Source organism: Pongo abelii, chromosome 14 (assembly GCF_028885655.2).
Source record: "Pongo abelii isolate AG06213 chromosome 14, NHGRI_mPonAbe1-v2.0_pri, whole genome shotgun sequence".
Lineage (NCBI taxonomy): Eukaryota > Metazoa > Chordata > Mammalia > Primates > Hominidae > Pongo > Pongo abelii.
Window position 1 is genome coordinate 56,290,488 of NC_071999.2, and position 25,386 is coordinate 56,315,873.

General features: G+C 43.9%; 1 protein-coding gene and 1 long non-coding RNA gene across 10 annotated transcripts in view; both read right to left on the bottom strand.

Moving 5' to 3' along the window:
* Positions 1-9,604, bottom strand: part of LOC129049532 (uncharacterized) — a 46,770-nt gene extending 37,166 nt beyond the window's left edge. For 3 of the 9 annotated variants that reach the window (XR_010136782.1, XR_008512683.2, XR_010136783.1), the window contains exons 1-3: positions 9,499-9,593; positions 9,051-9,156; positions 4,103-4,483 (exon numbers count right to left, since the gene is read on the bottom strand). This is a non-coding gene — a long non-coding RNA (uncharacterized LOC129049532). Of the gene's footprint in view, positions 1-3,214; positions 3,695-4,102; positions 4,484-9,050 lie in introns of those variants that run through there. The other 6 variants (XR_010136785.1, XR_008512682.2, XR_010136784.1 and 3 more) reach the window with 6 other exon arrangements.
* Positions 9,605-19,881: 10,277 nt separating this feature from the next.
* Positions 19,882-25,386, bottom strand: part of INTS6 (integrator complex subunit 6) — a 118,225-nt gene continuing 112,720 nt past the window's right edge. The window contains exons 22-23 of the transcript XR_010136786.1: positions 22,423-22,501; positions 19,882-20,298 (exon numbers count right to left, since the gene is read on the bottom strand). The gene's annotated coding sequence lies outside the window, so the exon portion shown is untranslated. The remainder of the gene's footprint in view (positions 20,299-22,422; positions 22,502-25,386) is intronic.

Genomic DNA, 25,386 nt, shown 5'->3' on the forward strand with positions numbered 1-25,386 from the left:
GTACTATACATATACACACATATATATACACTATAACCTCTATACATACTAATATACCTACTATATACAGTGGTATGTCTATATATCAATAATTACTTTGGCTGCTACTGTAGTTACTCCCTGCTGTACTGTCAGTCTGTCCAGCGTTCGGCTCCCCTATTCTCACCACACTGGCCTCTTTCAGCACCTTGAGTGTGTCATGCTGGCTCCCAAGTCAAATCATATAGACAGGCCCCTTTCTTAAAGCCCACCTCGCCATGATGGAAGACAAGCCCCTCTTACAATACCAGATGCCATAGTGATCGCTGGAGTGGTATATCCGTTACAAGCCCTTTTTGGTATATCAATGAATCTCACTGTTGTTGACTGAATTGTGTCCCTCCGAAATTCATATGTCACCCTCAGCACCTCAAAGTATGACTGTATTTGGAGACAGAGCCTTTAAAGAGGTGATGAAGTGAAAATGAGGTCATTAGGCTGGGCCCTAATCCAACATGACCAGTATCCTTATAAGAAGAGGAGATTAGGACAAGAGACAGGTACAAGGGAAAGACCATGTGAGGACCCATTAAGAAGGCAGTCATCTAAAAGCCAGGGAGAGGGGCCTCAGAAGAAACCAACCCTGCTGATCAACCCAGCCTGATCTTGGACTTCTAGCCTCCAGAACTGTGAGAAAATAAATTTCTGTTGTTTAAACCACCCCATCTATGGTATTTTGTTATGGCAGCCCAAGCCGACTAAGTAAGACGCTCATACAACATGGAACAGAATCCTCTCAAGACCTCTACTTGCACACAACATTCCACGGCCCCAACTTCTTACACTTGGCTCCACTGGGCTGAGGAACACTCCGCTGTTCTACCTTGGGCCAGCTAATTGGCCCAGGCAGATAATCCAGACTGGTTAATCTCCGGTACCTGGCAGCCCACTTCTGTACAGTGACCAAACATTAAGAGGTAGGGGTTAACTGAGGCACCCGTAATCCATGCTGACTGCCTGTCTCTGTGTCTACATGGTACCAAAGGTTAAAAAGTATTAAGAACCTTAACCATGAACTTGAGGTTCCAGGGTTACAGACTTGATGCCCAATCCTATCCTCAAACATAATACTTGCTTTCATCCCTGGAGCCAACTCGTGGATCTGAAGTTTCTCAAAGAGAAAAGCTTGTCATAAGACTGGTCAGCTGTCTGATATCAAGGCCTTTTATGGGGCTCAATCAATGATTATTCATCAGTTACCCCTGGCACTGTGGGAATTTCAAGGAAATATTGTACTTGGCTCCTGTCCTCAACATGGTGACTGTATAGTTGGGATTAATGTGGTCTAAGATCTTCAAAAGTTAAACAAAAATAAAGGAGCTGAGTAACTAAGCAAAGGTCAGAACTGATGCCTGATTCTGTCTCTCATTAGCTGTATGATCTAAGCAAATTCTTCAACCTCTGAGTCTCAGGGGCCTTCCTTGGCCCAGTGAGGATAAGAGAACCTTCCTCACAGGGTTATTGTGAGAATGAAACAAAACACCATAGATAAGAAGTACCCAGGGCAGAAATGGTGGCTCATGCCTGTAATCCCAGTGCTTTGGGAAGCTGGGGCAGAGCATCACTTGAGGCCAGGAGTTCAAGATCAGCCTGGGCAACATAGCAAGGCTCCATATCTACAAAATAACTTTTAAATATAGCATGGCATGGTTGTGAGTCCCTGTAGTCTCAGCTACTCAGGAGGCCCAAGGGGAGGAATCCCTTGAACCCAAGAGTTCAAGGTTACAGTGAGCTATGATTGCACTACTGCATTCCAGCCTGGGTGACCGATCAATACCCTGTCTCTAAGAAGAAAAAAAAAAGAAAAAGTTTTCAACTAAGTGCTTGGCACCTCGTAAGTGCTTCATTTTAAAAAAGAAGAAAATCAACAAGTGCAGGCCATGTATGCAACAGCAGTGAGTGGGAGATGGTCATAGGACCTTGTTCTAGTGTTCGCCCAGTATTTACTGAGCACTTAGTATGTGCTGGAAACATGGCTCTGTGTTGGAAACACAAGAAAGACCTGGTTACAAGCTGCTCCCAGTCTGGTGGAGGCAGGCAGGTAAACAAGAAATAAGAGACCAGTACTGAGTAGGACTTGGGGTTTGTATAATCCTGACTCATCAGGCCATTCACTGAAGAGGCTAAAATGAGCCCATGAGGCCAGGGATCATTTTGACACACATGCTCAGAAGGGTTTATTGAGGTTCCTACCTCACTTTGCAAATCGGTGTTTTGTCTATAATGGCACCTTAGGGGTCTAATCTGGTCAAGGGTAAGACCTGAATTCAGGTGGGGATACATTGTAGTTTTCTGTGGTCCATCTGGATTGAGGTAGGGTCCCAAGCAGACCCAAGGGATTTCGGGAGTCATAGTCTAGCTCCTTGACAAGGGCTAGTGTACTAGTTGGTGTCCTCCAAACAGAACCAATAGGAGACTATCTATCATCTATCTATTTATCTATCTATCTATCTATCTATCTATCTATCTATACACACACACACACACACACACATACCTATTGAGAGAGCGAGATTAAGAGATTTATTATAAGCTACTGGCTCACACAGTTATGGAGGCTAAGTCACAAGATCTGCTGTCTGCAAGCTGGAGACCCAGGAAAGCCAGCGGTGTCGTTTGAATGAAGGTCTGAGAGTGGGAGAGCTGATGGTATAGATTTTGGTCAAAATCTGAAGACCTGAGAAACAGGAGCACTGTGGGCTGGAGAGCAATGTCCTAGCCCAAGCAGTCAGATAAAGAGCAACTTCAACCTTCCTCCATCTTTTTATGATTCAGGCTCATAATGCATTGGATGATACATGCCCACATTGGGGAGGGCCATCTGCTTTATACAGTTCAACAGTTCCAATGCTAATCCCTCCTGGAGATGCCCTCACAGACACACCCAGAAAGAATGGTTTTTTTTTTTTCTTTTATTATTATTATTATTATTATTATTATACTTTAGGCTCTATGGTACATGTGCGCAACGTGCAGGTAAGTTACATATGTATACATGTGCCATGCTGGTGCGCTGCACCCACCAACTCGTCATCTAGCATTAGGTATATCTCCCAATGCTATCCCTCCCCCCTCCCCCCACCCCACAACAGTCCCCGAAGTGTGATGTTCCCCTTCCTGTGTCCATGTGTTCTCATTGTTCAATTCTCACCTATGAGTGAGAATATGCCGTGTTTGGTTTTTTGTTCTTGCGATAGTTTACTGAGAATGATGATTTCCAATTTCATCCATGTCCCTACAAAGGACGTGAACTCATCATTTTTTATGGCTGCATAGTATTCCATGGTGTATATGTGCCACATTTTCTTAATCCAGTCTATCATTGTTGGACATTTGGGTTGGTTCCAAGTCTTTGCTATTGTGAATAATGCCGCAATAAACATACGTGTGCATGTGTCTTTATGGCAGCATGATTTATAGTCCTTTGGGTATATACCCAGTAATGGGATGGCTGGGTCAAATGGAATTTCTAGTTCTACCAGAAAGAATGTTGAACCAGGTATCTGGACATCTCATACCCCAGGCAAGTTGATGCACAAAATTAACTATAACAGCTAGGTAAACTGTCATCACTTAGACCAAGCACAGCCAGAATCCAGGGATAGTCACTGGTCTCAGGATGGGGGCTGTACCTGAGATGGAAGCATCAGAAACCCTAGGAACAAAGAGCGTGTAACAGGAGGAGGGGAGGCATTAAAGACAATTGTAGTTACTGCTTAGTGGAGAATTTATTCTATGCCAAGTGCTTTCTAGGAGTCATCTCCCCTGAGCCTCACAGCAACCTTAAGGGGTAAGTCTTTATTACCTCTGTTTACAGAGGAATCAGAGGCTTGGAGAAGTTAGGAAGCAACCCAAGATCTCATAGCTAGAGAGATCAGCAACCCAGCCCAGGTGTGACTCTGAAGTTCACATCTTTAACCTCTCCACCCCACTGCCTACAGGCGAGGCCCCTGGCATTCAGCAAACAAGGGCTCAGGCCAGCAACACTCTCAGGATAACAATAGCAAGACTAACTCCATTTCTTACCCACGGTGGGGGATAGATTCTTCCTGTATTTACTGACCTGGTCAGCACTGGCTACTGAGCCAGGGAGGCAGAGTTTGTAGGTGCCTTGCTTCAGTTACTTCTGTTGAGGAGGGCGGGGGGAGACAGTCATTAAGACCTAACAGCAATAACAGGTAAGAAGTGAAAAATTCAGGGCCTACATTTCCTCCATTCAAATCTATAAAATAAACATTTGAATGGCAAACTGTGTTTTCTACTTCCTACTTGGATGCTCTGATAAACAAACTCTAAATTATCTTCTTTTTCTCATGTTTAGGAGTTTTCCGGTGCTTCACAATCATTCTGATCATTCTTAGTGATATGGTGAACTCTGAGTAGAAATGGCTTATGTTTCTTCCTGCATGTCATCCATCCATGTAGATTTCATGAGGAGTTTTAGCTGGAAGAAGCAAGCCAGAGAATGCATCTTGTAGTACCAGTCACTAGAGATGTTTATTTCATAAAGAGAAGTGTTGTGATGCTCACACCTATGAAACCAGTTGAAGTGGGCTTCCCACCATAGGACGGCCAACAACGACCAACATAGTAGATGTGAGGATGTCCCATATCCAGAAACCAGATCTAGCCCCTATCTTTGGTACCAGAGGGAGGGACCCAGGCATTTTTAGGGCCTGTCCAAGCCTGAGCAAGAAGGAAATCAAGGCTTAGGCCATGCTGGGGTTTCAGGCACAGGGACGGGACAGGGCATGAGTATAGATAGAGCCAGCCCATAGCGGCACTGAAGTCAATCAATGGCCAGTGCAGGGCAGCATGGGAGGACTCAACACCCAATTCCAGAGATAAGACAGCAGATCTGCAGCAAAGTCTGGACGGCATGGAGTAAGCCAGGTGTGCCTGGAACAATGGCCGGAGGAGACAGGTGCACGGGCCACGCTTTTTACAGTAACACCCTCACTGCCCGAGGTGTTACAGTCTGCCTCTCTCTCTCCAGACTGGAGGAGAGAGACCTGTGAGGAATGCCCCCTTGTTTACACACATCCCAAAGCAGCTCCCTGGCTCTGCCAGCAGGGCTGGACATCTCCAAACAGGGTGATAACTCCTTGAATTCATTTCCTAGGGCTGCCATAGCACAGTACCACACACTGGGTGACTTAGAACAACAGAAAGCTATTGCCTCACAGTTCTGGAGGCCAAAAGTCCAAGATGAAGGTGTGGATGGGGTTCATTCCTCCTGAGGGCTGTAAAGGAGGGTCTGTTCCTTGCCTCTCTCCTAACTGCAGCTGCTTTGCAGCAATCCTTGGTGTTCCTTGGCTGGTAGAGACATCGCCCCACCTCTGCCTTCATCTTCTCGTGGCCTTCCCCCATGTGCTGTCCCTGAGTTTCCCCTTCTTATGAGGACACCAACCATATGGGATTAGGGTCAGCCCCAGTGACCTCATCTTAACTTGACCACATCTGCAAAGACCCTGTTTCCAAATAAGAGCACATACGGAGGTGCGAGGGGTTAGGACCTCAACATGTCTTTTTGCAGGGGGTAATACAGTTTAACCCATAACACACTTCTTTACCTTGCTTTGAGCAATCAGTGTTCCTCAAACCTAGCTCCTAGTAGGTATTAAAAAATACCCATGTCTCTATCCCATCCTCAGAGATTCTGACTCAGTTGAGCTGGGATGGGGCCCAGGTATCAGTAGTTTCTAAAAGTTCCTCCAGGGGACCCAAAAGTGTGGCAGGTTTGTGCACCTCCATCCTGGGGGTGAAACATGGTGAGCAGCCAGAGACAGCAGGACAGAGTCAACAGCGGGAGAACCAGTCTCCTCTTCCCTGCCGGCAGGAGCTAGCAGCCTTGGAGAGAGCACTTGGATTAAAATCATCAGCTCTTTGGAGCAATATTAAATGATGGCTCTCAGTGTCTTGGGATGAGGGAGTCCAGGGCTTTTGGGCTTTTGAATCACTAAATAAAAAAAGCATAACTAATCTTTCTCTCCATGAAGATCCATCTGCCTGGGCCAACCCTGAGGAGAGTCCTGGTGTTTTTAGAGCATACAATTGCCTACCAAGCCAAAAAGCCAAGGGTTTTAAGTCAAGCTCAATATTACAGAGAAGACTGAGACTGGCTAACCTTGCTGCAAGGTAAAACAGGAGATCACAGCCATATGTCATCCAAGCAAGAGAAAATGCAATGAAAATCTACACTCATGTGGCAAACTCTTTCAACAGTCAGAGGCCTGATTGTGTGCAGTCAAAATAATTTTGCTCTATTTTTAAACACTGTTGACATGAAAACTGAATTAATAGGGGCTCAAATTTGAAGGGAGAAAAAGGTACCAAAATCCATAATAAACTGACAAGCTAATTAATGTATCTGAACAGAGGAAGGAAACCATAGAAACAGATTGGAAATCATGTGGATTTCATTCATATGACGGAGAAAGCAATTGAAATATTCTTGTGCAAATTAATTAAATTTATAATGCACCCAGAATGCAAGTTGTTCTAGCTCCCTACTGAGTCCCATGGGAGAGGCTTAACATTGTCTCCTGACCAATAAGAATGTCTAAAATGCATTCTGACAATGTTTTAGAAGAAAGAAAAGACAAACATGCAATTGGATCACTGTCATTCAGCCTCCTTGGGCCTGAGCTTACAAAGCCCTCAAATTCAGGTCCCAGTGGAGTCTAGTCACACTGACTGAGGGGTAGGCACTGTGGTGAGGATCAGGCCAGCCTTGGCCTTTTCTTTCTCCTTATGCCCTCTATCCCAAGCTCCAGCCTGGGCAAGCTCATATTATACCCTGGGAATAACCAGGCCCCAGGGATGCTAAAGCCAGGATGTCTAGCCCATGTCAGAGCAGGTGGGTGGCAGAAGACTTTAGCTCCCCTTCCATTATACCCCAGAGGCAGCTGCCAGCCTGGCCCATGCTGAAAGCCACCCCCATGTCCAAGCCGAGGTGGGCAGGCGGTTTTAGAAGAACCACAAATTTTATAAGACCAGGAATGTAGACGTAATTTGGCTAAATCAACTTTTAGACAAGATTGTTCCAAAAGTACCTGAAATTAGCTTTAAAAGATATATTATTTTTGTTTTAAAATTCACCTTGGCTGGTGAGTATTAGTTAATATTATTTTGGTTACAAATAACAAAAACCCACTTAATGAGAGAAAAAAGAATTTTTTGGAAGGAAAAGCTCAGAGAATTCAAAGGAGAGTTGAATAACTGGGGTTCAGAAAAGAATCCGTGACAGCTTGGGGCCCAAAGTAGGAGACTCAGGTGCTTTGCCCACTCCCAGCCTTTGGGTTTCTTATTTCTAATCTAAGAGAGAAAAGCCTGTAAGGCAGAGGGCCAGGTGCTCTGTCTTGGCCAACTATCTAGGCCAGGGTTGCTGTGTAACAAGGTACAAACCTGGCTACCAGGGCCTGCCCCTGTGGATCTGGGCAGGCAATGGAAGGGCCTTTGCAGCTACCTCAACTGCTGTCTACCAGTAGGGGCTGGGAAAAAGCTGAGTGTGCCATATGCATTTATGCCCTTGGTCATGCCTGAGTTCCTCTCTGCCTGGTGTGTGCCCTCGCCTCCCCACCCCCTGCCAGTCCTTCGCAGCAACTCCTGGGTGAACCCTGGTCCTGTCCCTCCAAGTCACAACCGAGCAATTCTCCTTGAGGCTCCCGCAGGCCTTGCTTCTGCCCCTCTTGAGCACTAAGGACAGCCCTGTCTCAGCCTTCTACATGCTCTCTTGCAGGCTGTCCTGTCCCTTTAGATTTATCCCCAATCTGGTCTCCACCTGCTCCATTCCACATGCAGCTCTGATGAGGCCACTCTACAGATCAGACACTTGAGGGATGGGATGCACTTTCCCTCTAAGGAAATAAGAACCCTCTCCAACCAAGCCCCTGCCTTGTCTAACATCCCCTCCCCTCCTGAAAACCTTTTCTGCCCAGCACTCGCTCTGCTGACATTAGGCACCCCTGCTCTAGGGCCCCAGGCATGGCTCCAACAGCACACTCACCACATGATAGAAATTCAGTCTCCCTCCCACTCAGACGCGACGCTACATATGATTGCTTGATTTTTAAAAATCACTTGCACCTAGCCTAAGGCATTCGCCCAAAATCTATGCTGAAAAAGTAACAATTTTGGATGAATGGATGAATGAATTAATATATGCATGAGTGAATTAATATTTTTTGTTATAATTAACTGATTTCAGCCTCTCTTCTCCACAAAGATGCTAAGTTTTCCAGATCAGACATGATGTCTGAGTCAAATTCATTTTCAGCTTATACATACTAAGGAGTCCAGCAGTGCTTGTTCCTGTCCCCTTTCCACACGACTCCCTTTGTTGTGCCTTCAGCCCTGGAGCACTCCATAAATATTAGATGAAAGGATACTCTTCTGAGATTCTGTGACTGGTGCAGATGTGGCTTGTGTCCTTGAGGACTAGGTCTGGGCTGGGAGCCCTTGCCTAATGCCAGATAGAAACAGCCTACATGCTAGTATTAAAACTCCACAGTCATTCAGCTGGAGGTTTTCCCTTAAGTCACAGTCATAGGTTCAGGAAATCCTTGATCACAACTTACCCAGGGAGGTGTTCAAATGTTCCCTCCCTTACCCCATATGAAGCAAGAGCTGAGACTCAGGAGTCAGGGAACCAGGCCAGTCTCACCCTCTGCAGGACTTTGTCCACACCTCCAGTAACTGTTCTCATCGCACCTGTCCTTTCCCTGCCATAACAGTGATTACACTGCTCTCCACACTATGATTCGTGTGCTGACTATATGCCCACAGGACGGTGACTCCCTGTGCAGACAGGTACTATGCGTATCCTCTTCCCTGCCAACTCTCAGCACCTAGCACCATGCCTGGCACATGGAGATGCTCAGTAAATATTTATTTAATAAACAAAAAAGAAGGAAGGAAAGACAGAAAGGTACAATGTGGGCAGAGGATGGACAGACCAATGGAGACAGAGGGGGCAGAGAGAAGGCAGGCAAGAAGGAAATTTTTCTTACCTCAGTTTCCCCATCTGTGAAAATGAGCCAACAATTCCTGTCTCCCAGGGTTGCTGGGATGATTAAATACATTGACTATTTTCTCCTTCTTCTGTCTTCCTGTAACCTTTGTACACACTATAATTACAAAACTTAACACAGATATTTGTTTGCATGTCTGTCTCCCTGTTAAACTGTGAGCTTCTCTAGAGCAGAGACTGTTTCTTCTTTCACCCGGGTAAGCCCTGCATCAGCTGCTGGCACCCGGCACACAGCAAGCTCTCAGCACCACCTGTGTGCTTCCTGCCCTCTCGGGAGTACTGAGGCCTGCCATGCACTCACCACAGGGGACCTGGCTGAGGCAGCCAACCCAGATGTCCACCCAGTGCCCACCCTCCCACCGTGCCCCCACCAGCCCAGCTCCGTAGCCTCAGCTGCCTCCCTTAATGAGCAGAGATGAACTGAATACCCTGCCCAGGCCTGCAGAGGGGCACGCAATGGGAGAAGCAAAATGTGAGACCAGTGGGGAATCAGAACAATGTTGCTGTTGTGATAAGAACAAAGTGCCAGGACTCATGGGCCCACCTGCTATTTTGCATAAATTTGCATCCCAGACTCAGTGAGTTCTTCTCAAGCTTATTGTGTGGTCAAAGCTCTCCTCACTGGTGGGCGTGGCCAGCCTCTCTCTCACCCCAGGATTTCAGACCAGAGGGCCCTGCCGCTACCTCCAGGGCTTGGCTCACTCAGCCCTGATGCCCACTGCTGTGGCCGTGGCCGTCCCTAGTGGGTGGAGGACCTCCTGGAACCGGCAGTGGGTTATGTTTCTCCAGATTTACCTTCCTATTGATGGCAGGTTTTGCCCTTGTTCAAACAAGGCATTCCCAGCTTTTACAATAAGTAACAGCAGGCTTCAGGGGCATGCAGAAGGATCTGGAGGTTTCAGAAACTGAGATTCACCACCTTTACCATCCCTTGCTATGATGGTTAATTTTATGTGCCAACTTTGCTGGACCATAAGGTGCCCAGATAGTTGGTCAGACATTTATTCTGAGTGTGTCTGTGAAGATGTTTCTGGATGAGATGAACATTTGAATTGGTTGATTATGGAAAGCAGATTGCCCTCCCGCATGTGGGTGGCCCTCCTCTCTTTTGGAAATCCTGAACAGAATAAAAGGTTGAGTAGCAGGGAACTTCATCCTGACTGCCTCGAGCTGGGACACTGAGACATTGGTGGTTTTCTGCCTTTGTACTCAAACTGAAACATTGGCTCTTCTTGGTCTCAAGACTGACAGCCTTCAGACTGGAACTGCACCATTAGCTCTCCTTGGTCTCCAGTTGGATGACTGCAGGTCTTGGGACTTCTCAGCCTACATAAACATATGAGCCAATTCCTTCTCTCTCTCTCTCTCTCTCTCTCTCTGTCTCTCTCTCTCTCTCTCTAGCTCTCACTCTGTCTTCTGTGCTGTGTGTGTGTGTGTGAGTGTGTGTGTGTGCGTGCACGCGTGGGTTGGTTCTGTTTCTGTGGAGAGCCATCTGTAATACACTTGCTGGGGAGAACATAGTGTGGTCATGGACAACAGGCTCAGGCCTGCCCTCCTGCCTTTATGCACCGTCCTGAGGGTGCCACCAGAGGTGGTGACCCCACTGCCACCAGAGTCAGTGCTAGAGCACAGGCACATGCATACACATGCATACCTTTGCACACACATACTTGTCCCCAGCCCTTCCCCCTCAACTCAAATTTCTTTCTTCCTCTGAAAGAGATACCTTCCCAACAATACCCAACAAATATCACTGGATGAGGGGAATTTTAAGGACTCTTGGCTTTTCTCCTTTATATTGTTCTATATTGTTAAAATGTTTTTCTTTTTTTTTACGATATTTGTTTGTTTGTTTGTTGAGACAGAATCTCACTCTGTCACCCAGGCTGGAGTGCAGTGATGCGATTTCAACTCACGGCAACCTCTGCCTCCTGGGTTCAAGCGATTCTTGTGCCTCAGGCTCACGAGCATCTGGGACTACAGGCATGTGCCACTATGCCCAGCTAATATTTGTATTTATGGTAGAGACAGGGGTTTCTCCATATTGGCCAGGCTGGTCTCAAACTCCTGGCCTCAAGTGATTTCTCCACCTCGGCCTCCAAAAGTGTTGGGATTACAGGCAAGAGCCACTGTGCCCAGCCAAAAATATTTTTCAAATGACCATAAGGAACATTTACCTGACAGGATCGTTATAAAGATTAAATGAGATAATGCTTGTAAAAGGCTTTGCACAGCATTTCTCAATAAAAATAGGCTCTTATTTTAGAAATCTAACTAAAAATAATAATACAGTTATGCACTGCACAATAACATTTCAGTCAATGACAGACCACATACACGACAGTGATCCCATGAGATTATAATGGAGTTGAAACATTCCCAGCACCTAGTGATGTCATAGTCATCATAACATCATAGCATAACTCATTACTCACATGTTTGTAGTAACGCTGGTGTAAGCCAATCTGCTGTGCTGCCAGTCATATAAAAGTATAGCACATGCAATTATGAACAGTATGTAATACTTGATAATAAATTACTCTGTTTCTAGTTTATGTATTTACTATACCATACTTTTAATCCTTATTTTAGAGCGTACTCCTTCTACTCATGAAAAAAAAAAGTTAGCCGGGCATAGTGGCCCATGCCTATAGTCCCAGCTAGTCACGAGGCAGGAAGATCACTTGAGCCCAGGAAATGGAGGCCAGTTTGGGCAATCTGGACAAGATGCTGTCTCTACAAAAAGAAAAAGTTTTTAAAACTTTTTTAAAGACTGTAAAACAGCCTTTGTCAGGTCCTTGAGGAGGTATCCAGAGGAGGGCATTGTTGTGATAGGAGGTGACAGCTCCATGCATGTTATGGCCCCTGAAGACCTTCCAGTGGGAACAGAAGTGGAGATGGAAGACAGTGATATTGATTATCCTGACCCTGTGTTGGCCGAGGCTAATTGCAGGTGTTTATATCTTAGTTTTTAACAAAAAAAAATTAAAGAATAAAAAAAAATTTTAAATAGAAAAAAGCGTATAGAATAAGGACATAAAGAAAGAAAATATGTTTGCACAGCTCTACAATGTATTTGTGTTTTAAACTAAGTGTTATTGCAAAAGAGTCAAAAGTAAAACAAAATTTAAGTTTATATAGTCAAAAAATTACAGGAAGCTAAGGTTAATTTATTGTTGAAGATAGAAAAATATTTTCTAAATGTAGTGTAGCCTACGGGTACAGTGTTTATAAAGTCTACAGTAGTGTACAGTAATGTCTTAGGCCATCACATTCATTCACCACTCACTCACTGACTCACCCAGAGTAGCTTCCAGCCCTGCAAGCTCCATGCATGGTTAAGTGCCCTATACAGGTGCGCTATTTTAAAATCTTTTATACTGTATTTTTACTATGCCTTTTCTATGTTTAGATTTGTTGAGGTACACAACTACTTCCCGTTGGGTTACAATTGCGTACAGCATTCGGTGTAGTAGCATGCTATTCAGGTTTGTAGCCTAGGAGCAATAGGCTATACCATCTAGCCTGGGTGTAGAGTAGGCTCTACCATCTAGGTTTGCATAAGTGCACTTTGTGAAGTTTGCACAATGATGAAATTGCCTAACAGTGCACTTCTCAGAACCTATCCTTGTTGTTAAAGTGATGCGTGATAGTATATGTTTAAAGAACTTCAGGATTTACAAAGTACTTTCATATTCATTATTTGACTTAAACACAAACTTGAGGCACACTTATTATTTCTGGTTTACAGATTAGGAAACTGAGGCCCAAAGACATTAAAATGACTGGGCCCAGGCAATTCAGCAAGGAGCAATGTGGCAGGGTCGGGATTAACTTGTGGGACATGATGGGGCTCCTGCTCACTGACTTGACTTGCAGGGCCCCAGAGCAAACCCCCTGCTCACAGGGCCTTAGCTCCTGCTGCCTTAGTGGCACTGCAGCTCACACCTGCGTCTCTCTGAAAAAGAAGCCCAGCATTCTCTGGCACTTATCCCTGACTCTGGGCTCCCAGTTAACTCCTGAGTTTAGAAACCAGGCATTGGTCCTCTAATCCCCACAAGCCCCTCTCATTCTGTGGAATCTGGATAAACCCCAGGCCTGAGAGATGCAGGAGGGAGGCACCTTCCCCGGTGTGATTGGCAGGACGCAGAGCCCCAGGGCTAGCGTGGGACAGGAGGCTGCCTCTGGCAGGCAGGCAGGCAAGCATCTCACAGCTGCCCCACCTGGCTGCTGGGCCAGTCCCCTTGAGCCTGGGATAAGGAGCCACGAGTCCCCACTTTACCATGAATCCACTCAGGGCAAAGCTTCCTAAGTCTTTATTTTTTCTTATTTATATAATGGTTCAATATCTGCTGTTTTCTTATCTCATAGGGAAAAAGGTTTTGAGTAAAAACTAAGATCTATGTGATACTGTAAACTGCTTGGCATGGAGAGTGGGATGACAAAGTGTCTGTTAAAAAGGCTACTGTCCCTTTCTTTGATTGATTCATTCATTTGTTCAATAACTATGTATTAAGCACCTTCCATATTCCAGACTCTATTCTCAGAATTGGGAATAGAGCTACGAACAAGAAAAATCTGACCCCATCCTCATGGAGTGGAATGTCCGGAAAATTCAAACCCTAAGCCACCAACAGTCAGTGCAGTCAGAGCTCCATTATTATTCTGAGTATTTTCTATAGCATTTTTTCAATGGAATGTTCCCAAATGGAAGCAGCACTACCCTGCTTCTAGGATGACAAGCCCAGTGTATTGGAAAATACAAACTAATCTCAATACACATTGAAACAAACAATAGGTACCAACGGTAATTCACTGTCTAGTCTGTGATATGCAAAGTGAATTTTTGTAAAGGATATCTCATCCTGCATTTTAACAGGCATAAATAAAAGCCTGTTTGCTGTGCTTGAAACTGGTAAACGAGCTTTTCCACCAAAACATTCCTTTGCTTATAAACATGTTTTTCTCAAAAGTAGTTAAAATTATAAACATGTTTACCCCATTCCCAATAAACATAAGGCTACCTCCTTCAAAAGTGATAAACAGCTCTACGCCAAAGTCATAAACATGTTTTAGACTGTACAGAAAATTTATGGCATAAATTGGTAAGTTGTGATATAACTTGGAAACCACATATACAGCCAGTGATGTAATGGCTTAGATAATTTTGGAGTACAACCAATATGGTAGATCCAACCACAAACCATTAAACTATGAGGCAAGTCTAGAGTTCCCAGGCTCTGCAGTTAATACAGAGAACCGCTGCCAGACTGTGTGAGTGTTGATGACCCCCTACATCTTCCTGGTGTGTCGTGAGCTGGCTGCAGTTCACCACATGCCACCCATAAGGGACTCTGCCCTGGGGAAGATGGAGACCAAGATCTCTGCCAGTGGAGACCACTGGATGCATCAACAGAGAGTGAGTGGCAGCCAAGGCCAAGGGGGAGATGGGCCAGTCCCTGACAGGTGGCACGTGCCTTCCCCACTCAGCCCCCTCTTGCTGGCTTGCAGGTGCCCCTTAGCTTGTTGAAGGAAATAAATAACTGAACCCTGTTTAAACTAGGTGGTGTTTTTGTGTCTGATGATTCCCACTCGTTGACATTCTTTTTAAAATCCTTTTTATTTTTTATTTTTAGAGATGGGGTCTTGTTCTGTAGCAGACTGGAGTGCAGTGGCACAATCATAGCTCACTGCAGTAGAGAGCTCCTGGGCTCAGGTGATCCTCACGCCTTGGCCTCCTGAGTAGTTGGAACTACAGGTGTGCATACCACTCCTTGGCTTGCTAAATCCAGGCTCTAGCTTTCACTAAAGGTGTAATTCCTCAGAATAAAAAACCCATTTATACTACTATGTGCATTGCCAATCCCAACAAAGAGGTTCTGGGAAGTCTACTGTTCTTGAAATTTTCCATTTTTTATAAACAATCAGCTTTGGGCTCTGTTGGAGTGCAGCTGCTCCAAGGTGTGATGTAGCAGGCCCTGAAGGTGGGACATTTTGCCCAAGGTAAGAACCCTGGGAGAGCCCCTGACTTGTCCACCAAGACCTCCATCCCTCATATCCTTGTCTAAGAGGCGAGCAGGACCAACAGTCTTCATCACCCAAAAGGGCAATCCACCAGCCTCCCAGGGAGGCCTCACTGCCTCACTGCCTTCCGTCAGCAACCTAGCTCTGACACCCTGCTTCCCAGTTGGCTTGCTGGGTTCAGAGCACTGGGCACCAAGTCTGCATTTTGGTGTCATTGTTATTCACACAGACATTGTGTCCAGGTTCCTACATCCAGAAACATTCCAGAACAGTGCCAGCCTTTGTGGTTTCTCTGTGCTGCCTCTCCCACAGCACTCACTTCCCTCCAACCAAACCACATCACCGTCACTCTTGTGACAAAAATAGAAATAACGAAGTTTAGAAATCTTGATCTCACAGCCTCCCACCTCCTCCCACCTCTGATCTCCTGTGGGGCATGTTCGCAGAATGTGTGCAATTCTGCTTCTGCTTTTTTAATTATCCTCCTTACCTTGTCCCCTAGGCCCTGCTGCACTGTTCCAGGAACAGCCTGGAAAATGGAGGTGCAGCTTCCCTGGTACCCCAAGGGCAGAGCACATTACACATCACAGTGCCAGGGGCCCACTTTCATTTGCAAAATGCTTTAAACCCAACTGTTGCTCTCTCCACCTCCTCCTTATTTCCCTCCTTTCGTAACTAAAAAAAAAAAGTGATCATCTTGCTTTATCTTCAACTTGAACTAGAATGGATTGTGTTGATGTATCAATATGGCATCCTGTTCCCAGGCTCTTTCCTGAAGTCTGCGGGGTCTGCCAGAGACCACGTGCCCCTCTCCCCCAGCCCTAATCTCTCCCTCAAGCAGAATTTGTTTAAAGCCACTATTGAAAGACTCATGGAATTCCCCCAGCCCTGCTGTCCTCACTCCCACTCATGAACTCCTGTGCAGCTTCATAGCGGCTCGTGATTTGTTTTCTGAGATTGTGGTCTCAATATGACCAGGAACAAATGTTTCTGATGTGTTTGGCTCAGGCCAGAGTGTGTGGGAAATGAAAAGGATATACAGGAATAATAGCCAATGCAGTGGCTGACCACAGCCCATGGCATCGCCTGGGAGCTCCGTCTCTGGGCTTCGGAGCTTCAGGGCCACCTGGGCATGCTTGTGACCCATCAGTTTCTCCACTGTGTAATAACTCCACCAGGCGGCTTGCCCACATGCTGCCCAGCGTGTCATCCAGTAGCCAGTGGAATCCTGTACTTTGTGGGTTCACAGGAGGTCATGGAGTTTTTCAGAGCTGAGCCAAAGGGTCCTTATGAAACAGTTCAGCCTACTTCAGGGATGGCAAATGTGATTCTTCTCACACACCAACTTTGACTTATTGGAAGTGGCTCCAGGTGCTACTGAGAAGAACTGCAGGTCATGGCCGAGCTCACCGGGAAGGACTGTTGTAACAAATCAGGGATGCCCTCACTCTTTGGAGAAGAAGGAAAGACAGATGCCCTGTGCCCACAGCCCCTGGGCTGGTTTTTCCTACTAACTATGCTTGCCAATTCCTGAAGAGCAAGGCTGGCTTAGCGAGGACCAGCCTCACCTGTCTTGTTATCCAGCCTAGGTGCTAGGTAGAAAAATAGGGGATAACCCCAACTCTCCTTTTTTTTTTCTTCACTTTTAAAATCTAACTGTATAAAAGGGGTCAAAGTGCAAATTATACAGAAATATATAAAAAAAATGGGATGGAAAGCAAGACTGAAAGAAACAGAATATACAAACACAGTTTGATGCATTTTTTCCATTTTCAACCTTAGTTACTTTCTGCTGAATTTTCTCTGTTTTTAGGATTACTTTCCAAGCTAAATAATAATTGCTTTGAACTCATACCAAGGCCTTATTTGGAGCCAGAAAGTGTTTGAGGCAGAAGTGCTATTCACACTGGTTCACACAAATTCATCAATACCATGATGAGCCCTGAGCATGTGTCCCCAGCATTTGTGATGTCCCCAAAACACTTCTGCTATAGTCCTCCAAATTCATATGTTGAAACTTTACAGGAGGTGATTAAGAATTGAGGGTAGAGCCCTTATGAATGGGATTAGTGCCCTTATGAAAGGGCTCAAAGGAACTAGCTAGCCTTTTGTATCTCTTCTGCTATGTGGAAACACCTGGACACAATCATCTATGAGGAATGGGCCCTCACCAGACACCAAATTGGCCAATATCCTGATCTTGATCTTGATCTTGGACTTCCCAGCCTCCAGAACTGTGAGCAATGCATTCATTTTGTTTATAAATTACCCAGTTAAAGATAGTTTGTTATAGCAGCAGGAGCAAAGACACCTTCAATCTCTTTGGCTTATTACTTAGTCTCTTACTTCTAGTTCATGGTACATGGCTTCTCACACCACATCTACACTTTAAACTTCTCACAACCACAGATCCACTCTTTCTAATCAGAACCAAAATATGAGAATTTAAAAAATCACCATGCATGCCTCTAACATCTGCCCAACACTTTCTCTGATTAGTGACATCCACCCTTCAAGACTGTCAACCAACCACCTGTTGATCTTATCACCTAAATTTCTTTGACACTTGGCAGACATTTACCACTTTACATTCTACAAATGGTAATAGAAAAAAGTAACTCATTAAGAGCTGAAAAGACTAGCCACAAACTGGGAAAAAAAATTTTAAAAACCACCTACCTAAAAAAGGATTTACATCCAAAATATACAAAGAATGCCTAAAACTCAACAATAAGAAAACAATTAAAAACTGGACAAAAGATGTGAACAAACATCTAACCAAAGAAGATATACAGATGGTAAATATACATATGCAAAGATGCTGCCCCTCATGTCATCTGGGAATTGCAAGTTGAAACAACAATGAGACACCACTACACACATATTAAAATGGCTAAAATACAAAACATTGACAACACCAAATGGTAGCGAGGATGGGGAACAACAGAAACTCCCATTCATTGCTGGTGGGAATGCAAAAAGGCACAGCCACTGTAGAAGACAGAGGGGCCATTTATTACAAAGCTAAACATAGTCTTACCATAAAGTCAAGCAACTGACTCCTAAGTATTTATCCAATTGAATTGAAAACACAAAAATCTGCACACAAAGTTTATAGTAGCTTTCTTCATAATTGCCAAAACTTGGAAGCAACCTAAATGTCATTCAATAGGTGAATGAATAAATGAACTATAGTACATCTATATAATAGACTATTACTCAGTGATAAAAAGAAATGAGGTATCAAGCCTCAAAAACACATGGAAGAAGCTTAAATGCATTTTGCTAAGTGAAAGAGGCCAGTCTGAAAAGGCAACATACTGTATGATTCCAACTAAATGACATTCTGGAACAGGCAAAACTATAGAGACAGTAAAAAGGTCAGTGGTTCCCAGGGTTGAGGGAAAGGGAGGAGGGAAGAATTAATGTATGGAGCACAGAGCAATTTTAGGGCAATGAAACCATTCTGTATGTTACTATCATGGTGGACACATGACATTATGTATTTGACAAAAGTCGTAGGACTGCACAACAGAGTAAGCCCTAACGTAAACTGTTGACTCTATTTGACAATGTATCAATTATAACAAATATACCAAAATGCAATATGTTAATAATTGGGGAAACTGGGGACAGGGAAGAGGGGGTTTATGGGAACTCCATACTTTCTGCTCAATTTTTCTGGAAATCTAAAACTGCTCTTAAAACAGTCTATTAATAATAAAAAGAATATGGCAATAAGAGCACAAAGCATGGAAATTTAGTCAAGAATACACACAAGATCTTAAATTTTTAAAACTTTAAAATTTTATTAAAATAATCTATGATAGGAGACGATTTTAATAAATGGAAAGACATTCCACAGTCTTGGATGGGATAACTTATTAAGTTGTTAAAATTTTCCAGATTAGTCAATAGATTAAATGACATGATAATCCCATTTTAGTTGGATTTTTTTGAGGTGCTTAATAAACTTACTTTAAAATTGATCTGGAGAATTAATAAAAGTTTTTGAAGGCTAAATCAACTTTTAAAAAGAATAGTGAAGAGCAGAACTTGTCTATTATATAATAAGACATTTTTTGGCCAGGCATGGTGGCTCACGCCTGTAATCCCAGCACTTTGGGAGGCCGAGGCAGGCGGATCACCTGAGGTCAGGAGTTCAAGACCAGCCTGGCAAACATGGTGAAACCCCATCTTTACTAAAAATACAAAAAATTCGCTGGGCATGGTGGCAGGCACCTGTAATCCCAGCTATTTGGGAGGCTGAGGCAGGAGAATTGCTTGAACCCAGGAGGCGGAGGTTGCAGTGAGCTGAGATCATGCCACTGAACTCCAGCCTAGGTGACAGAGCAAGACTCCGTCTCAAAAAAAAAAAAAAAAAGACATATTTTAAAGCCGTAGTTATGAAAGCAATTTGGTAAAGAGGAATTGACAATGGAATGGAGAAGAGAGCTCAGAGCATACCCATGTGTATACAGTGATCTAACATATGAGAGAAGGGACACTACACATCAGTGGGAAAGAACAATATAAATATAAATACATGAAAATTAAGGATTTCTCTTCAACAAAAGACATCATGAAGAGAGTAAATAGATAATGGCCAAAAGGGGAGAAAATATTTGCAATATCTAAAATTGGCAAGCGACGTATACTCTATGTGGACTACAAATCAAGAAGAAAACAACCACAATATAGAAAAATGGATAAAGGTTATAAATAGGTAATTTCAGAAGAGGAAACAGAAAAGTAACAAGCATATTATGAGACGCTCAAAATCATTGGTAATCCGTCAAATCCAAATTAACAGAATGAGATACGACTTTGCATCTATTAAACTTGAAAAATAAAAGTGATGGGAAATACTTGGCAGAGATGCGGGGTGTTGGCGGGGTGTAGAAGGATATAGATGTTCCAGAGCGTAGTGTGGAGCTACGTAGTAAAATTAAATATATGCATAGTGTATAACCTCCAAATTCTCTGGTAAACATCCTAGGGAAATTCCCGCACAGTCCACAAGAGCTGTCCAAGGGCTGTTTGCGCTGGCGAGGAGTTAAAGGTGATCTGGATGTTCATCACTGGGAGAGCAGATAAGGAAAATGTGGCAGTTGCACACTGTCGAGTATCGCCTAGAAGCTGGAAGCCAGGATCAGATGCATGCATAGCACCACACGGCTACATCTTTAAAAACGTAGTGTTTACTGAAAAACATTAGGGAACATAACAAAATACATAACATAAAAGCAGGTATGTAAATTTAAAATGCATGCACATAAAACAACAGTGTATCTTTTTCAAAGCATATTCCTAAGAGGAAACAAAATGACAATCAAGAGAGGGGTGCTTGCATGAAACAGTGTGACTATGTGGCATGAACTGAGGAGGAGGATTAACTCAACCCTCTGCACCTGAGACAGCAACAATTTATGTTAACATAATAACATAATAGTTAACATAATAACAAAGTAAGTTATTAAACAATTTAGTTTCTACAAGTTAGATTAAAAACTAGCTCTGAATTCAAGTCTAGAGACCTTTGTTAAAGTTTCCAACCTATTTCTTGCAAGACATTTAAAAACATACTTCCAGTTGGATGCGGTGGCTCACGCTTGTAATCCCAGCACTTTGGGAGACTGAGGCAGGCAGATCACTTGAGGCCAGGAGTTCGAGACCAGCCTGGCCAACATGGCGAAACCCCATCTCTACTAAAAATACAAAATTAGCCAGGCATGGTGGCAGCCCTCTGTAATCCCAGCTACTTGAGAGCCTGAGGCAGGAGAATTGCTTGAACCCAGGAGGCAGAGGTTGCAGTGAGCCGAGGTTGTGCCACTGCACTCCAGCCTCAGTGACAGAGCAAAACCCCATCTCAAAAAAAAAAAAAAAATTAATTAAAAAAATAAAAACATATTTCTCGATACAACAGCATAGATTCATAGTTCAGCCAGTTACATGACGATTCCAAAGCCCCTTCTTATGCGAGCATGAAAGGACCTCGATGGTCCTTTCTTAAGTAAGGTGAGATGACAGATGGGGACATAGTCCAAAGAAGCTGATGCTTTCAGCCTTTCCTGCTTATCAGGTGCCATGCTAAGGCTGTTTGCTGTCATCTTCACAGTGAGAGGTAGGTATTATACACCCACTTTGCAGAAGAGGCAACTAAAGCTCAGAGCAATTCAGTGACTTGCCCAAGATCTGCCAGCCCACTGTGCTCTCTCCAGCACAGCATTCTGAAAGATATCGAAAAGTAGAGAGGCCCAGGTTCATTTTGAGTCTACGCACTGTATAGCTGTGAAGTACTGGAGGGCCGTGTTGCAGCTATCAGCCGGGACAGCAGGAAGCCCAGCGGCAGCGCTTTGCCGTTGCCTTCCCGGAAGGACAGGTGGAGGCTCACCTGCACCATTTCCCATGAAGGACTTGCTAATTTCATCTGGCTCTGCAGCACCATGTGCTGGGCTACCTTGCGTTGCCCTCTGGCTTGCTCTAGCTGTTCCCTGAGACTTCTTTTAACAGTGCCCATGTCTTCCTCAGTGGGTGTGCTCTCTCTTCATGGCAAAATCCTCAAGGTCAGGGCTACAAATGGGACTCTTTCTGTACAACTCCAGACAGGCAGCCCATATAAACACAAAGGAGATGCCTACCTATTAATTATGTCCTAACTGAATTGAAATGCAATGCTTCTATCCATCACATTAGTTTGGTAGACTTTTGGATTTGAAAGTGATTTGTTTATAAGAATCGGCTAGTGAAAAATGTTAAACCATAATTTTTAAAAGTGCTGGGCCTCATAGCAGTCTACCTACAGGTGATTCACCACAGCATTCCTGGTAAATGTGGGCAAAGTGAACACGCATTACGAGCAAAAGAGTCTGGGCTGGCCATCGAAAGGCTTAGAATCCTACAGCCAAGAAGGATTTTAAGAGACCCCATCCCTTGTCTCCTGACAGCACCAAGACTGTGATGAAGGGCATGTGCCTTTGTGTCAAGGTGGCCCTAGGTTCAAACCCCAGCTTGGCCTGGTGGGACCTTAGGCAAGATCTTAAGCTCTTCAGACTTAGTTTCTTCATCTGCAAAATGGGAATGATAATTAATATATTCCTCATAGGATTGCTGTGAGGATTCATTGCAATTGTGAATGGACAGGGTCTAATAGAGTAGCTGGAACACAGTAAGTGCTCAATAATGTTCCCTATATATGTTGTTAAAATTACAAATAAACATCTCCAAGAATGGAGCCTCACTTAGCAGTATAATGAACATCCATCCCAGCAAGATAGAAATAAACATGATAATCTCTGCTTAAATGGTCAGAGACCACAGTGACTTACCCAGGTTCAAGGCTGAGTATACAGAAGAAAAATCACTTGCAGTTCATCTTTCATTCATTCACACTTTGAAATGTTTAGCCTATATAGAAAATATATCCTGTATGTTAAATTTCCCTAGCATTTTTCCCGAAGGATGCTTCTTAAAAGCAAGTTAGAATGGTATGTTCATAGAGTTAGAAAGAAATGTTTGTAGAAGTTACACAAACAACCTTTTTTTAATTTGGGAAATCTTTTTATAAGCTTCTCTCCACTGCTACCACTGGCAAATAGTGAATCAGCTGTTTCCCCTGGAATTCCTGCTACAGGGAGCTCACAATGTGACAAGGCAGTCCTCACAAGTTACTGCCGCTCCATCACCATCAACATCTAAAATACGCAGGCAGTGAGCAAGACTCTAAGTCCCATAGAAGGTGAGCCCAGGTTACTGGTTCACTGCCATATGCCCAGAACCTAGCAGCACAGTGATTTGTGACCAAGCAGGTGATCAAGAGATATTTGTTGGATGGATGGATAGGTGGATGGATGGATGGATGGATGGATGGATGGATGGATGGATGGATGGATGGATGCATGGACAGATGGATGGATGGACAGATTAATGGACAGATGGATTGATGGATGCATGGATGGATGGACAGATGGACAGATGGATGAATGATATGCCCTCTCTGGGTGCTATAGAATAAGTTAAACCTGTTTATTCTCCTTTCATACTATGGCTTAGGGAATACCCTGTCCATTCTCAATTGCACTGAATCTAAAGTAAAGATTTGGGGATATTTTATGTGATGCAATTATAGAACTGTAACTAAGACCTGTAAACAATCCCAGTTTTGGGTGTCAGCAATAAAACTCTTTAAAGTGAATTACCCACTGATTACAAGGGTAGTTGTCAAGTGAAAACAGTCCATTGATTTTCAAATATTAACACTTATAGATGCCTGAGAGATAATTATTAAGAATTGCATTCAGTTCTTCTTTAATCTGTAACCACATATAAGCTACCATCTATTTTGAACTTAATACAAGGCCTAAGTCCTTAATAGAAATGTATGTAATTCTGAATTGATCACAAGGACAGACTTTAGACAGAACCTGCTCATATTTTTCAAAAATATGTGTCTACTCATTGACAACATGGTCTCTTTCTCAAATTAGTCATTGGACTTACAAACTGTTGTATCTGAGAAGAACCAGATTATTAATAACTTAAGTTACATATATAAATTAGTGTATTCACTTTGATTAATAATAAATGAGGGAAGTCACCCTGCTCCGAACTGATCGTGCCATATCTTGCGTTGTTTTCTCTTTTGCAGAATTTCTTTTCATTTGCTGAAAGTTTTAAGTCATGCCCAATGACTGATTTATTGTTTTCTTCACAGGAGGAGGGGGGAAGCATTAGGTACCTGGTACCCAGCAAAAGCCCAACAAGCAAAGTTATCAGTGGAATTCCTCAATGTGACAAAGGGCTGGATGAGGGGTTTCTTGCTGGTACAACCAGGTCACAAGCCTAAGAAGGCTTGACGGGTGTGGCTGGCTCTCCCCCCATGGCCCTGCTCTGTTCCCGATCTGGGCTTTGCTGCCCTGGGCTGGGCTGCTTCTCCTGGCTCTCTGCAGGACCTCCAGGCTCCAGGAATTTGGACCGAGTGGTAGAGACATCGCCGGCAGAGACGGCAATCGCCAGCTTCCTCTCTGTGCTGTCTTGTGATTCAAAGCAGATTCTGCTCCACTTTTTTAAAAGGGGAGCACATGAATGCTGGAGACCCACAAGAACAGAGTCGAGCAAGGAAACGTGCAACAGTGATACAAAAGTCTGTGAGTAAGTGGCTCATTCGAGGTGAGCCATGACAGAGATTTGTTCATGGGGAGCCCAGGGGCATCAAGGTCTGATTGCTGAGAGTGTTCTTGTGGGAGGTGGGAGGTTATAAGAGCTGCGAGAACCCTGGGGCTTAAGAGTTTTGCAAATGACCCTGGGCTGGGACACACACACACACACATAGAAAGAAAGAGAGAGAGAGAGAGCCCTATGTACCAAGGTCATCCAAGCACTGCATTTGTACTTGGCTGTAGGGAGGAAGGGTTGGAAAAAAGAGAAGATGTTTTCTATCTTGGACCTTTACCTAAAATAGGCACCATCACGCTCAGTGGCCTTGCTTGCAAACTTCTACAGGAGGGTGAGTTGGAGAGAGTGAGTGTGAGTAGCAGGGTGAACTGCTCACTGGTGAGTCCAGGAAGTGACTCTGGACCTCTTCTTACATCAGTCTGGTACGATACCACAGTCAGACAACTTAACAAAAACTGCTGCTGGCTGGATGTGTGGCATGGTCATTGAAAACATTTTTTTACTTTGCCTTTCTCTTCTTGCATTATTTTCTAGTTAATGATCTCTCTTCCTTGGAAGAGTACATTTCTGGGGTAGGAACTATCTTTGTGAAAATATTCTTTTTTAGAGACTAATTTGCATCACAAGAATTCTGATATTCGAGGTACAATTAGTTCATGTATCAATATTTTAATGCACATAGGTATTCTCAAAATTTTATATACCACTCATAGAAGACCAGGATTTGAGTCACAGCACTGTTTCTTTCCCCATATAAATGAGTCACTGGGCCTCAAAGGTTCAATCATCCTCTTTATAGATGAAATATAATAACAGATACTAGTGAGATTGTTGGGATGATTAACTGCAAATGTACAAAGTCCTTTTTAACATAGTAGATAATTATTTATTATTATTATCGATAGACACAGCACAGCTATAAGCTGGCTAAATACCAAGAACAATGAGTAGGATTACCTCTTACATTTCTTTTCCCAACATAATGCTTTGCTTCTGATCTGACCAGGGCTTTGCTAAAGTCACATATCCAGTAAGTGGCCGAAGCAGATCTTCAGACCCACAGTTTGGCTGCCAAAGGACCACAGTGAGTATTTCTAATGCTGAAACAAGAGGGTGCA